Source organism: Notamacropus eugenii, chromosome 4, assembly GCF_028372415.1.
Source record: "Notamacropus eugenii isolate mMacEug1 chromosome 4, mMacEug1.pri_v2, whole genome shotgun sequence".
NCBI classification, from domain to species: Eukaryota; Metazoa; Chordata; class Mammalia; order Diprotodontia; family Macropodidae; genus Notamacropus; species Notamacropus eugenii.
This window is the reverse complement of record NC_092875.1, coordinates 54,736,963-54,751,529: the sequence shown is the minus strand read 5'-3', so window position 1 is coordinate 54,751,529 and position 14,567 is coordinate 54,736,963. Positions and strand designations below refer to the sequence as shown.

Below are 14,567 nucleotides of genomic sequence, written 5' to 3'. Positions count from 1 at the left end.
ATAGAATCAAAAATTTAAAAAAGCAAAAACATTGAATAAAACTAGGAGCTGGTTTTATGGGGGAGGGGAAACAATAAACCAGATCAACCATTAGCTAATTTGATTTTTAAAAAAAATTACTGATGTCAAAGAGGAAGAGGATGAATGCACCACCCATGAATGTTAAAATAATTGTTAGGAACTATTTTGCCTAATTATATGCCAGTAAAAGTGACAACCCTAAGTGGAATGGATGAATGTTTACCAAAAAAATAAATAAATAAATTACTTAGTGTAACAGATGAGTAAATAGAATAATTAAGTAACCCTATCCTAGAAAAAGAAATTGAACAAGCTATAAATTAGCTCTCTAAGAAAAAATTGCTAAGACCAGATGGTTTGCAAGTGAATTCTACAAAATATTTAAGGAAAAAAGTAATCCCAATACTAAATAAGCTATTTGAAAAAAAAATAGGTAAAGGAGTTCTGCCAAATTCCTTTTCTGACATAAATGTGGTTTTGATAATCATAGCAGAGCAAAAAAGAGAAAGAAAGCTAACGACTAATTTATCTAATGAGTATTGGTGTAAAAATTTTAAATAAAATACTAGCAAGGAAATTAAAACAAAATAGCACAAAGATCATATACTATGGCCAGGTGGGATTTATACTAGGAATGCAGGGCTGGTTTAATATTAAGAAAATGATCAGATGAATAATTGACCATATGAATAACAAAAGCAAAAGTCACAATTATGTCAATAGATTCAGAAAAAACTGTTGACAAAATACAACACCCATTCCTATTAAAAACACTAGAAAAGTATAGGAATGAATGGAGCCTTTCTTTAAAGTATAAATAATGTCTTTCTAAAACCTAGTGCAAATATTGACTGTAATAGGGACAAACTAGGACTATTTCCTGGTGCAGCAAGGATGTCTGTTATCATCAGTATTGTTCTAGAAATGTTAGCTATAGCAGTTAAGAAAAGAAGAAGAAATTGAAGTAAAAATAGGCAATGAGGAAACAAAGCAGAAACAACTGAATCTGAGAATCAGCTGAAAAACTAGTTGAAACAGTTAACAGTGTTAGCAAAGTTGCAGAATACAAACTATAAATAATAAATCGTACCACTTATTTGATTTATAAATATATAATCACGTAAACATCAGTATTTCTATATATCACCACAAATCCCAGCAGGAAAAGATAAAAAGAAATTTCACATAAACCACTGTATACAACGTAAAATACTTTGGAGTCTTCCTGCCAAGATAAATCCAGGGACTATATGCACATAATTATGAAACGCTTTTCACACAAAGACATCTAAACAGTTGGAGAAATAGTAATTGCCCCTGGGTAGGATGAACTAATATAATAAAAATGACAATTCTACTTAAATTATTTATTTAGTTCCATACCAGACCACCGAAGAATTTATAGAGCTAGAAAAAATACAATTCCATCTGGAAGAACAAAAGGTCAAGAATGTCAAACGAATCAATTTTTAAAATGTGAAAGGAGGTGGTCTAGCAGTTGGGTCATTTCAGTTGGATCCAATTCTTTGTGACCCTGTTTGGGGTTATCTTGGCAGTACTGGAAGTGGTTTTCCATTTCCTTCTCCAGCTCATTTTAAAATTGAGGAAAGTGAAGCAAACAGGGTTAAGTGACTTGCCCAGGGTCACTCAGTCTTCCTGACTCCAGGCTCAGTGCTTTATCCCTATACCACCTAACAACAACAGCAATCATTGAAACAATCTAGTACTGGCTCAGAATTAACAGTTGTGGATAAATGGAATTGATTAGGTACACAATACATGTTAATAAATAACCATAGTAATCTAGTGTTTGATCACTTTAAAGATCCAAGCTTTGGATTCAAGAACTCACCATTTGACAAAAATTGCTGGGGAAAATGGAGAGCATATTGGCAGAAACTAGGCATAGACTAACACTTCACACCATATACTAAGATACGGACAATGTGGTATAGACTTAGAGAGTCATATCGTAGGGAATTTAGGGGAACATGGAAAAATGTACCTGTCACATCTATGGATAAGAGAAAAGTTTATGACCAAATAAGAAAGAAAATCACAAGAAATAAAATGGATAATTTTGATTACATGGAATTTAAAAATGGTTGCACAACCATTACAGCCACATTTATAAGAAAAACAGGAAAATGGGGGAGGAGGAAGCTTACAGCAGTTTTTCTGATAATGGCCTCATTTAGTAAATATATAGGGAGCTGAACCAAATGTATAAGTTAGAAGTCTTGGGTTTGATGAATTCTGTCCTCAGCTCATACGTAGTGTGTGGGGTGAGAAAATAAGGGATTTGGGGAGAAGATAATTGGATCCCTGAGATCAGTGATTCACTTAACCGCTCTGCATCACAGTTTAAAAGTAGCCCTATCCATTGCCTTGTTTGATCCTGATAGCAATTCTATGACATGAGGAGTATGCATATTATTTCCTTTTTTTAGATGAGGAGACTGAAGCGCAAAAACAGCAAGTCACTTGTAAGTGGACAAAGCAAGAGTCCAACCAGGATTTTCTGACTTTTAATTACAGTGATCTTTGTACTGCCTAATCTCTCTTTTGTAGCTCACGGTAGCTACTCCATCCTGTCCTCTGGTCCTTTGGTTCTCACTTCTACCAATTATGAGATGGAGAAAGTCTAAGAAATATTAAGAGAAAAAATTACCTAATGGAAAAGAGTAGGCATTATTTGCAAATCTTTCCCTAAATATTGAGACTTTTGGAATTATAAGTAAATTCAACATATATAAAGTTGTCTGCAATTTTAAATATTAGAAGAGACTTTCTGGCTCATTTTGGGAAAGTTAGTTATTTGACTCTTAAATGTGTTATAAAATTATTGTGAAATAAATAGAAAGATAGAAATAAGCTGCCAGTCCTGAGTACATTCTGACATGCCAGCAAATTTATTATATTTTTATATTATATATTATTGTAATTTATGATTATTACTGGTTAAAGAATAATAATTTACCATCCATTTTTTCCTTGGCTTTTGTTCTTGGTTATTTAGCATGCAGATGTTTTTACTGAACATGGGACAGAAATACACATATGTTGTTAATATACTAATGTAATTATACTGGAGACCACCCAGAATACTTATATTTGTAAAACTTCATTGTAGCTTCAATGCTGAGATAAATTTTATCCCAAGTGAATTATATTTTTATAAAACTGTAGATAAACTAGCTTAGGATCTATATCTGGTTACATACCATCTCAACAAGGAGTAACTTTCACCTTTGCAGCTAAGCAAAGAGTTATTCAAATGGGAATGCAGAAGGATCTGGGTGCAACCTCAGAGATTCAAAATTAATAAGAATGATTAATTCTTAATGCTCACCAACTTAGATTTTTTAATCTATAAATGCTAATTTACCTGATAAACTTTAACACCTCTTCAAAAAGAATAACCCTGACTAGCCCTACTGACTACCATTTTAAAGGGCAGGAGAAGCCTGATGATAGTCTACATATTACTTATGTAAGAGGAATACGAATAAACTGGGAAATAGTTGGATCTGGATTTAGGGTCAAAAGTGACATTAGAAATACCTTTTGCAATTCTGAACCTTGGGGTTAATGAATTTTTAAAAATATTTTGATAATTGTATTTTAGTATAGTTGGTTTGCTTTGTAATCCTATATATTTTATGATTTAAAAAAAGAATTCTGAAAGGGTGTCCACAGACCTCATTTACTAGCCAGTTAGAGGGGTCTGTGACCTAGAAAGTTTGGTTAAGAATGCCTGATCTAGTGTTGACTCATTTGACAAATGAGGAAGTTGAAATCCAAAAAAGGGAATTGATTTGCCCGAGATTTGGAACCTGTTTGGATCTTATAAACATACAAGATTTGAACCTAGGTGCTGTGACCCCCCAGTCCAGTTCTTTTCCCCATACATGACACTATTTTAATGTGAAGGAGTTCCTTATTTCACAACTTGCTGATCATGTATTTTGAGGCAGTGAATAGTTAAGCCTTGTCATTGCTAGCCCTGTACTTTATTGGCCTCAGTTCCTTTATGACTTGAGTGATGTACTACAAGATCCCCTTCTTATACTAAAAATCTGTATGATTCATATTAATCAAAGGCTAAAAAAGACACCTGAACTTTAAGTACCCATGAATAACATAATTGATAGATTATCTAAAGAAACAACAAAAAATTAGCAGAAAAGAGAAGGTTGTTATTTGGGTAGAGTAATTGGTAGGTTTGGGTTATCCACATTTGAATAACTTAGAACTCAAAACAAGTTAGGGATGTCTTTGTGCAAGGAGAGGGAAGCTGGGGTCACCATTTGCATTCTTTTAGATTGAAAGACCAGAATCTGGAGAGGGTATGCTAACATGTTTTCTTTTCTCCATAAGAGTTTTGTTTGTAGAGGAATCTGGAGTTTTACAACCAAGCGTAACTGCTGGCACCTACTGTAGTTGATCCATTTGTTCCACCTCTTGAGGTAGAGAGGTTGCTGAAGGTCACCAAGTATGAAAGTAGACCATCTTAGTTAAACAGACATTAAGGACTGGTGCATTTTGCTTGTCCCTTTTTTCTCTGCTTCGTGTTAACCTCGTCTGCTGCAAAGGGCTTCATTTCTCTTCTCCATGCAAGTAACTTCCAGATCTATATATCTCTCCTGTAATGTCTCCAGAGCTCTAGTCTCATATCTCCAAATGTTTTTAGAATATTTCCAACTGGTACTCATTCCATAGACATCTCTAAATCAACATGTAAAAAAAAACAAACCACCTCATCTTTCTCCCCAAACCTTCACTTCTCTTTCCGACTTCCCTGTTTCTGTTGACCAACACCCAGGTTCACAACCTCAGTCATCCTTAGTTCTTCTTTCTCCATCTACAAATAAGCCTTGGTGATTCTACCTCCATAGCATTTCTATTTCTCTTTATTCTCTTTATTCACATAGTCACAACCCTGGTTCTGACCATTAGGTACTTCCTGTTCTTTAATTGGAGTTTCTGCCTCCAAGTTTGTCTTATCTCCTCCACAAAACTGCCAAAGTGATATTCCTAAAGCACAAGTCTGACAATTTCACCCACTTTCTCAAAACCCTCCACTACCTCTCTGTAGCCTCCAGAGTAAAATATAGATTTCCTCTGTTTCTCTTTTAAAGTTCTTCACAGTCTGGCTCCAACCTACATTTCCAGATTTATTGCACATTTTTTCCCTTCATGCACTTTAAGGTCCAGCCAAATTGGCCTTCTTTCTGTACCTTACATATGGCATTCCTTATCCTTTCTCCAGGCCTTTGTACAAGCTGCTTCCCATATGTGGAATGTACCCCCTCCTTACCTTACCTTTACCCTTAAGGTGCTAAGTAAATGCATTCCTTCAGAAAAAAGCAGAGCTGCCTTGTGCCCTACCACAGGGGCCCCCAAATGGTGAGTCTGAAAGCCATTCACCCTGCCCCCAAGCTTGTGTTACAGTTCCCTTCCCTGGCAGAGCTGCCCTTTAATGTTTCTGTCAGAAAAGAATTAGAATATTAATGCATAGTAAGTATATGGTTCTTTAAGGTTCACAGAACACTATTCCTCTTCTATTAGTGGCACCCATAGGCATAGACAGGGTTAAAGTTGGATCCAAAAGGATACTGACACTAGAAACATATCTCTTAGTATTTTTCTACCTCTTTTCAAGGTCTTTAAAAAATTATTTCCAGTTCCAGCCCAGAACACTTCTATAGTAACTAAGTGCTAATTTTTTTTTCTCCAACAGCTTCCTTGAACTTGATGTACTGAATGGTAATCATTACCACATCATCACAATATTCATGAATCCCCTTGGGTTTCTTGCCATTTGCCAAAGGGACCTTATTCTGAGCTGAAGGAACTGAAGTAGTACTGGCTGTACTCAGCTGTTTCATTGATTGACAAGAAGTGTGAATTTAGCCCTAGGGAGCTCGTTCTATTTCCTTTCCTAACTGGACTGTTTTACAAAGACTGCGTATATGTTTTTCAGTTGCATTCTAGAGAGGTGCTAGTTCTGTGCATGGAGCCTGACTAGGACTGATGAGTGAGAGAGTTAGAGGCAGATTTCAGCACAATATAAGGAACAATTTAGAGCTGGGAGATTTTCTTCTCTAGTAGTTCTCAAACTCACTCTTACAAATTATTGTGGACTTGAGAGTTTTTGTTTACATGGATTTTATATATAGTTGCCATATTTGAAATTAAAATATCTTAGTATAAAAAATTGACATTGAGGACTCCCTAAACACTGAGCCACACTTGGAGAACTGCTGATCTAGTCCAACCCCATTGTTTTTCAGAGGATGGAAAAAAAACCCTTGCCAGGTTAAGGTCATACAGCTAATGACGAGTAGAACTAGACTTTTGAACTGAGGCCTTCTGACTTCAGATCCTCATGTTCTTTTAACCTAGTTAAAGCTCTTCTATAATGAAATGGGCTTCTTCACTCAATCAAGAAACTTCTGTGTGCCAGGAACTGGGAGAAGTTAGATAGTCCTTACCCTCCAGGAGCTTAACATTCTGTCAAGGGAGGAATGAGACATATTTGTTTTTTTATGGGAAGACACTGGTAGCCAAGGGGGGTCAGGAATATGGGTGACTAAGCTCACCCTTGAAGGAAATTAGGGGATTCTAAGAGGCAGAAGTGAGGTGAGAGAGCACACAGAGCATGGGGTCAGGCAATACACGGACACTGAGAACAGGAGGTGGTGTAATGTGTATGAGGAGCAACAGTGTGTGCTTAGTCTTTATGGTGGGTCAAATGCCTAAAGCGTGATAAGGATCACGTTATATGTTCAGCTAAAGACTAAATGGCTACTTGTCCAAGTGATGGCTCTATCATAGATTTATTTAGGATCCTCAGCACCTTCACAACTTTTGTTGTGCCTTTTCAGACTTTCTTCGTTACTTCCCTACCTTTATAATTACTGTGCTCCAGTTAAAGCAGATTGCTTGTGTTCGTGCTACATACCTAGTTCGTTAATATTTTTGTGCCTTTGGTCACACTATTTCTTTATGTTAACATGGGCTCTCCCTTCCTTTCTTCCTGCACTTTCATTTAAAAAAAATCTTACCTAGGTTACTTCAAGACTCAGCTCTCCAGTTTACCTCTAACTGCCTTCCCTAACATCTCAGACAGAAAAATTTTTTTCCTTTCTCTGAACTTGAAGAAATACTTTGTACTTTTTTCACATCCAGTTATTGGCTGATACAGTCTGTTTGTATATGAATTGTGAAACCACCACCACCACCACCATCCCTTCCCTTTTATCCCCTAGATTATAAGTTCCATGAAGTCAGAGACCACATTTTAATTATTTTTGCATTGTACCTTCCTCTCCTCTCAGAAAGCAGCTATTACTGTAGTGGAAAAGACTAATTTCAGCTGTTAGAATTACTTAAAACCAGGTTCCATAACATCATATCATTTTTTCCACTATAATATGCTGCCTTAGCAAAGGCAAAACAAACAAAAAATCCTAATGGACCATAGCTTGATTTGAGGGGTGTTTGTGAAGCTTTCGTTGATTGTACCAGCTTGCAAACTTTCTCTCCTGATAGAGCCTTAGTTTTTACTCATCTGTAAAGTGAGGGTGGTAATACTTGAACTACGACCTTCACGGCCATCTAGTCTAACCTGTTCATTTTACGAATGTGGAAATAGCTCTAGAAAGCTTTGGTCCTAGTTACACAGTTATGTGACAGGATTGAGATTTAAACTCTCCAGGTCCCATGACACCATAGCCAGCATTTTTTCTACTGCACCATGCTGCCTTAAAAAAAGGAAAACAAAATGCTAGAATTATTTCTGTGGAATCTCAGAAACAATACCCCCTCCCCTCTCTTAACCTTTCTAGAACGTATTGTTTGTCATTATCTGGTGATTAATGCTGTACTTCTTTGTGACAACCTGGACTGTTGAATTGAACTGCTTTTGTGCTGCTATTATTTAGATTATTTTGTTGCCAAAATCCAGAATGGGGGAAGAGCATATTCCAAAGCAAAGTAATTAATTCTTTTTTTTCCTAACCTATAGAGTAATATAATCTTTGGTTAAGTCTAACTTAAGAATTTAGTAGAGGAAAAACTCTCTTCAGATTGTAAAAACTGAGGAATGGGACATACTTACTTGAAAGAGCTTATCTTTCATTTTAATTCAGCAAGTATTTAAGTGCCATACTCCTCCCTTCACTGATACAGATATACATTCTTTCCATATCTTCTCTATGATCATGCTGTTCCATGATCTGCAGCCATATGGCATCACCAGGAAAATACTGGTGCTAACGAAATGAACATCTGCTCTAGTAAGTAGCTTGTGATAATTGTGTGATTTTCCAAATGCAGTCCGGCCTATTCACCTCCTATTCAGTTCTAAACTCAGCTCACTTTCTTTGCTAGGTCCAGGGAAGAAGTATAATGCAGGTTTTGGGATAGAGTTGCTACCCTCTGCGTTCACAGTTTAGTTGGGGATGGGTGGAGAGAGGAGAGGCATAAGCAAACAAAGAATTTTGGGAGTCTGAGGTCTGAGGTGTTCCTTTAGCTTGATGTTCCAAGCCATCTATAATCTGCTTTCATCAGTAGCTCCCTGTTGCCTTTATAATAAAATGACTTCCTCTGCTTGGCACTTAAAGCCCTTCACAATCTAACTACAACCTATCTTTCTAGATTCACTTTACCTGTTGCAGGTAAAGCGAATTACTTGCACTTCTTCCACATGATGTGCTATCTCCTATCTCCATGCCTTTGCACAGACTGTCCCACATTCCGGGAATTCTCTTCCTCACCCCTCCTCTTAGAATCCCTAACTCTATTCCAGACTTAGCTCAAATGCCACCCCTGCAAGCCTTTCTTGATGTGCCTAATTATGCTGCCTTTCCTTCAGACTTTTTTATTTGCTTATCTTTCTACTGTGTCATTGTTTTTCCTTTTGTAGAAAGTAAGTTCTTTGAGGGTAGAACCGCTGCTTTCTTTCATTTTTGTCTCTGTTGCCCCAGGATCTGGCTGATACCAGAGACTTAACAAATAATGAGTGAATTGAATCTCCTATTTCTCCTCACAGTATATTTCAGCCAAACTGAACTGTTCTGTCCTTCTATGCTTTTGTGTCCTTGTAACTTTGCTCCCTTTGCCTAGAACAGGGGTGGGGAAACCTCCAGACCACATGAGGTCTTCTAGGTCCTTGGGTACAGCCTTCTGACTGAGTCCAAGTTTTACAGAACAAACCCTTTTATTAAAGGGATTTGTTCTATGAAGTTAATTGACTTATATTGTATTTTCTTACCAAATTGTGAACTCCAACCAGAAGCTGTCTTTTAATCTTTGTACCTTCTCTTTTGAACATGAATGAGATGCTATATACTAGGGATACAAAAAGAAAAGGCAGGACAATTTCTGTTCTAAAGGAGTTCACATATGAATAGGGGAGACCATACAAAGAGTTCAGTTACAAGGCGAATGGAAGGGCCCAGAAATTCTAAGGATGCAGCCGTTGGTGCTGGGATGTGAAATGGTAAAACCCAATTTTGGGGTTTTTAGATAATATAAATAGGTTGTTTGACTGTAGAGAGATAAGGCAGATCATAAGACCTAGAAGACCTTAGGGGGCAGTGGTAAGGCCTGATGGTTTTCCACATCACTCCCCTACTTAGTATAAATGTCAGCCCACAGTTACCATGTGTAATAAATGCTTATTTGAATTGACTTTAAAGGTACTTGGAGTAAGGTACTTGGAGAAAGTAGTGTGTGATAATCCTTTCAGTCCTTAGAGCAGAAGATCATCTTGCCTGAGACAAAAGCATTCACTCAGTTTCTAATGATTCTTTCAAATAAGTCAATTAGCATTTGTTAAGAGCCTACCATGTGCCAAGCACTGGGGATACAAATAAAGGCCAAAAAAAAAAAAATAGCCCCTGTACTCAAGCAGCTCAATCTGTGAGACACACCATGCAAACAACCATGTACAAACAACATAAAGCCTAGAATAAAATGAGAGTAGTTTGAGAGGAAAAGCTTTAAGACTGAGATACCTGAGAAAGGCTTCTTGTAAGAAGGTAGGTAGGTTTCCTAGTACAAAGAAAAAGTATGGAATTTCATAGCCAGATTTTACGTGAACGTAGGCCTAGTGGTTTGCAAACATGTCTTTTCTAACCAATAGTCCTGATAAAGGCAAGGAGTCAAAAGCAAGCATAACATATGGTCAAACAACCTGACTGGAGCAAAACATTTGTATGTTAGATAATAGTGGGAGATAAGGTTGAAAGGATAGGTATGCAGTACTCTGTGGAAGGTATTGAAAACCACACCAAGGAATTTGATCTTGATCCAGTGAGGCAATGTGGTACAGGAAAGAATTCTATATTGAGAATCAGGAGACCTTAGGTTCAGGTCTCAGTTCTGTCACAAACTAATTGTGTTATCTTGGGCAAGTCATTTAACCTTTTTGAGCTTTGTATAAATTGAAGGAATTGAACTAGAGGGTCTCTTAAAGAAGTAAAATGTTCTCTGCCTGCCCTCTGAGATAGAAAACTACTTTTGATAATTCACAATTCCATAATATTTTAAAATTTATTGAGTGTTTTCTTCACAAGATACTGGAGGAATATTATCATCCTGTTGTGTAGAAAAGAAAAGTGAGATCCAGCAAAGCAATTTGCCCAAGGTTACAACATAGCTAATAAATGGCAGAGAGAGAACTGCAACCCTGATCTCCTAATTTTAAAGTCCAACATTTTCTGCCACATTGAGGCAACAACTCAATGGAATGGATTTGTACATATTCTTTACTGAAGTATTCTACCAGTGCACCTTTAATGGGGGATCGGGACCATAGACTACAGAACCCCTCCCTAACCTTTTCTGTTAAGTCCTAAATTCTGACAGTGCTCTTTAATTTAGGATTCCCATGTAAGTATCATAGAGATGTCCTGTAGTTCATCCTCTCTCTTACAAGGAGAATTACTAAACTGGAAAGGTCCTTAGAGGTAATACAACCCAACTTCCTTCTTTTATAGATGAAATTTTTAAGGCCTTGGGAGTTTAAATGACTTATCTAATGTCCTATAACTTTTCAAGTATCATGACAGTGAGTAGAAGTCAGGTTACCTGATTCCCAGCCTAGGATACTTTCACTTAAACAAAATTGCCTCTAGGTAAGTGGGCATGAAGAGTACCATGTCTGGCACCTTTAAATATAGTATCTTTTTAAATAAACTCAGGCGTTTATCTTACCATATTTGTTGTAACAGTACACCTTTGTTGTTGGATAGGAGATGTGAGGAGGTCTAGAGTACAGAAGAAGGAACTGCAGTATATCCAGCAATGGGTTTTGAAGCTCTTTATAAATTTATTTTAGTTGTTTCACTTGATCCTCACTATAATGTTATAATAGTCGGTAGTGCCAGTATGTCTCCATTTTATAGGCAAGAGAACTGAGGCTTGCTTCTTTGTTTGTGAGGACATGGCACTCCCATCATCGTCAGCCATTAGGGAGATGAAAGTATGTTGGTGTTTTGTGGATTATTGTCTTCCCTTTGTTGTCTTAGCTGCCAGCAAAGTCCTTTGGAGGTCATGGTTGTAGTAACATTTGAAGGCCAGGCATGTAGGTGAGGGGTGTCTCCCAGAAGAGCCTGTTTTATCATCTTTGGCCTGATATTCTTGATTGTTCCATGTAGTGTTAGGGTTATACCAACAACAGAATTCTCTTTCCTTAGGTCAAGTTTCACACAAAAGAAAGTGCAAACAAGTGGATGAGTCAGAAACATAAAGTTCTCTTTGTTCTTTGCGGTACAACAATCATATTTGACAGATAGAGGAACCAAGGTTGAGAAAGGGGACTTGACTTGCCCAAGGACACATTAATAGTAAGGAATCTGAGTTTGAACACAAGTCCTTAGACTCCAAATTTATTGTTCTTTCTACTGTGTTATGTGATAACAGGTCCTGTTTATTTAGCACTTTATGGGCTGTAGAATGCTATTCTTACATCCTTTTTAGGGAAAGAGTGTGATTATTATTTCCATTTTACAGATGAAGAATCTGAGCTGGAGGTGTGTAGTAACTCACCTATTCTTGGCCAAACGGCCACGTGACCTGACAGCTAGCTGTCAAAGCCAGGTTTTGTGTCTTCAAGCCAAATAACCTTTCCAGTACATGCCTGAAGCAAGTGCTAAGGAAATGTCATTATACTGGAAATCTTAGTGTAATAAAAAAAATACTGTCTAAGCTCTGGCTGATGTCCTACCTAATTAGTTTAAGCAATATTCTCTGTGACTCAGTTGGGTACTACAAAAGTATTTGTAGTCTCCTTGCATTTGCTATAATGACATTTAACTAATAGCCTGAACCTTGCCTTCTCTGTCCCCTAACCTTAGCTGTTCTGCCTGAGGCCTCTTCAAGCCCAACTCTTCTGTTTCCCGAATCACAGCTATTCTGTCTCAGTTCTCCTCAATCCTAAATCCCATCTCTGCCCCACTCCTAACTGAGAGAGAGCCATTCTGGCTTTGTCTCCCTCCTCTAAACTACTCTGCTTTTGCAGGCAAACTTGCTTGCTGCTGTCCTCCTTCCCCTTAAACCCTTATGCTTCTGTCAGAGCAATTAGGAAAAAAAATAGCAATTTATCAGCATTAGGAGAGTGCCTAAGTGAATTGGGAGGAGTACTCTTATCAAATGCAGTAATTTTTGAAGTAAATTTATCTCCATTGCTTTCTCCTAGATCAGGGATAGGGAACTTGTGGCCTGAAGGTCCTCAGGTGCAACCCTTTGACTGAATCCAAACTTCATCCCCTTAATAAATCCCCTTAAAAGTTTTTGTTCCATAAAACTTAGACTCAATCAAAAGGTTGTGTTCAAGGACCTAAGTGGGTTAAAAGAAAAAAAATGGATGTTTCAAGAAACCTAAAAACACCCACAGACAATCTAGGTTAGGAAATAGCTCAACCTTTATTTATTAGTGTAAAGTGATGGTCATATTTCCAAGACTGGGATGTGTGTGTGTGTGTGTGTGTGTGTGCGCGTGCGTGTGCACGCACGTGCATGTATGTGTGTGTATACACACTGTAGTTCATTCAACAAATACTGAGTGACAGGTAATGGGATTCAACAAATACTTACTGAGTGACAGGTAATGGGATTGTATTAGATATTACATGCTAGGCACCATCCTTGGTGTTATTTGATTAAGAAGGACAATAAAGTGATAAATTGGACTCTATTCCATGTCCAAATTTTGGACCTCATAGTCTAGAAGGGAAGATGGGAAATAGGCATGAGGAACTATAATATAAAGTATGAGGTCATGGGATTTAGAACCAGAAGGGACTTGAGAGATAATCTTGTTGATTCTCTTTTATTTTACAGTTTAGGAAACTGATACCTAGTTCAAAGGAAGATAAGATTTTTTTCTAAACAGGAATATTTAGGAAAGCTCAATGAAGTGACTTGCTTCTACTTTGAGCTTTGAAGAATTGGCTAGGAATTGGGTTTCAGAACTGGGAAAAGTCAAGGAAAAGAACAAAAGCATATATAGGTGGAAAACTATAGGGCATAATCATGATACAGCTTTGTTTAAATATCTCCTACCTTGCCCCTCTTTTTCAAGCATAAATGCCAAAGCTCCTCCTCAGCTTGACTTTTGAAGCCCTTCACAATCTGACTCCAGTCTACCTTTCCATACTTACTGAATATTTTTCCTGATAAAGTATTCTGTGTTCTGGCTATTCAGATCTACTTGCTGTGTCCCTAAACTCAGCACTTCATTTCTCCTGTTTTTGTGAGTTTGCACAGGCCTAGAATCTGCTTTAGCTCTTAGAATCTCTAGCTTTCTTTAAAGCTTAAGTCATGTGCCTTTCCCTATGGGAAGTTCTTCTTGCTTTCCTTAGTTGTTACTGCTTCCTTCCTTTTAAAATTATCATGTATGTATCAGTTTACATGTTATAGTTCTCTCATAGAATGTATGGCCTCAAGGGCAGTGACTTTTTCATTTTGTCTTTGTATCTCCCAACATGGACCTTATGCAGAGCAGGTGCTTAATAAATATTTGTCAGGTTGTTGGATAAGGGTAGGGATGACGTCTTTTTCTGTACTAGATAGAGTACCTATCACAAATGTGGATACTTAAATGCCAAGTAATAATTATGACTAAAAACCAGAATAGTCACCCAGGTCTTAGCATAGTGAAGAAAACTTAACCGAAATAGTATAACTAAACAGCTTTTGTTGAATCCTTGACAACAGCAGCCTCATAAAAAATAACTCATTGATACAATACTGCTTTTGGATTTATGAAATATAATCTCCTCTCTTTGGCTTTTAAAGCCTTTCGTAAACTGTTCACAACCCTGTCTTTTCAACCTTGTTAATCAGTTATTCCCCTTCCCACACTCTATGGTCTAGTCTATCTTTCTCTTTGTTCCTTACACATGACATTCCTTCTCTCCATCTTTATATCTTTGCATTGACTATTCCTTATACCAGGAATGCACTCCTTTTCACCTTTGCCTTAGAGAATGCTTCAAGACTCAGTCAAGTACCACCTTCTACATGAAACCTTT

At 37.3% G+C, this 14,567-nt stretch overlaps 1 protein-coding gene across 4 annotated transcripts in view; it reads left to right on the top strand.

Annotated features, from left to right (window-relative positions):
- The window catches only part of FZR1 (fizzy and cell division cycle 20 related 1), an 89,774-nt gene that overhangs the window by 39,710 nt on the left and 35,497 nt on the right, over window positions 1-14,567 (top strand). The gene's annotated exons all lie outside the window — the stretch shown is intronic.